The following is a 1,539-nucleotide window of genomic DNA, read 5'->3' on the forward strand; positions in this document are numbered from 1 at the left end:
CCTACCAACATCCTCCACTCATCCCAAACATCCCAACCACACATAATTCAACCACATGCACCCCTAATCAAAGAATTCACCATAGCTGGACCTAAAACTCAGAAGCTCAGAAAAATCACAGAAATCACAAAGTTTAAAACTAAAGTTCCTTACCTCTGATGGATGAGCTTAGCCTAGGTTAACCTCCTCACTAGCTTGGCCTTCACCTCCTCAAAGCTCAGCTCCAATTTCCCTAGAATTCCCCACCAAGACTCAGCTCAAAATCCATAACAATATCAAAACTAGAAACTGAAAACTACCTTGACCCTTACCTCAAGTGAATGGATTGCACTTGCTAAATCCTTGCCAATTCTTCAAACTAGACCAAGGACTCTACTCTCAAGCTTCTACTCTGACTTTCCCTGAGTTTTTTCCCAAAAAGACCTCAAGAACTGATGGAGAAAAGCTTAAACCGACCGAGAGAGAGAGAAAATAGACTTCCTATTTTCCTTTTTTTTTTTTCCCTTCTCTTCTTTCTTGTCTTTCCTTTCTTTCCTTCAGAATTCCAGCCCTTTCTACACAATCCACTAAGTATAAAGCCTAATAACATTTATCCTTTATAATCCAAATGACCACAATACCCTCCCATAAATCCTAAGCCTTCTAATCCACCTAGGGGCATTTTGGTCATTTCACCCAATTCCCGCTAATTCCTCGAGTGTCTCTGATTTTTACCGCTTACTTCCCGATACCTAAATAATCACCAATTATATTCCTCAATGTCAAAATTGACCCCAATGTACTCTCTATGTTCCCAGAAATACCCCCAGGCTCGCCCCGAGCCGGGTATAAATCTCCGTCGTGACTTTTTCGCTAAACTGCTCACTGGGATCGTCTCGAGTCACAGATTACAAATATATCCACATAATAATGTGGTCTCAGCAGTTTATCACATATATTTATAGTTATGCCCTCAACGAGCCAAAATTACGATTATGCCCTTCTAACCTAAACAGGGCCTACGTGCATACTAATACACATAGTCATGCATCACAAATGTTCAAGTAGTCATATAACATGCTTTTAAATCATTAAATCACATATAATCCAATTATGCCCACCCGGCACACTAATCAAGGCCCTTAAGCCTTATTAGCAAATTTGGGTCGTTACAGGCCGCGACCAGAAATATCTCAGGGCGCGACTAGAACCTGATTTTCTAGAAAATACATGTTCCAGTGGGTGCGGTCGGCGATTGATTTTTTCTTTAATTTTTTTAATTTTAAATGTATTTTTGAAAAGGCTATTAAATGGGTTAGGGTTAACATTTATAATAACTTTGGATTGCAAATTTTAGAGGCTAGAGCAACAGAGGAGGAGAAAAATACATCATCATCTACATTCTTCAATCTAGTTTTTCTTTCTTCTCAAAACTCCTTTATTTTCATTGAATATTTATGTTTGTAAATATGAATGTGATTATGGAGTTGTTTTCTTTGTAGTTGAGGGTTATTTCAAAACCTTAGACATGAAATCTTGAATGCAATCATTAATTTTATT

This window comes from Humulus lupulus, chromosome 5, assembly GCF_963169125.1.
Source record: "Humulus lupulus chromosome 5, drHumLupu1.1, whole genome shotgun sequence".
Classification (NCBI taxonomy): Eukaryota; Viridiplantae; Streptophyta; class Magnoliopsida; order Rosales; family Cannabaceae; genus Humulus; species Humulus lupulus.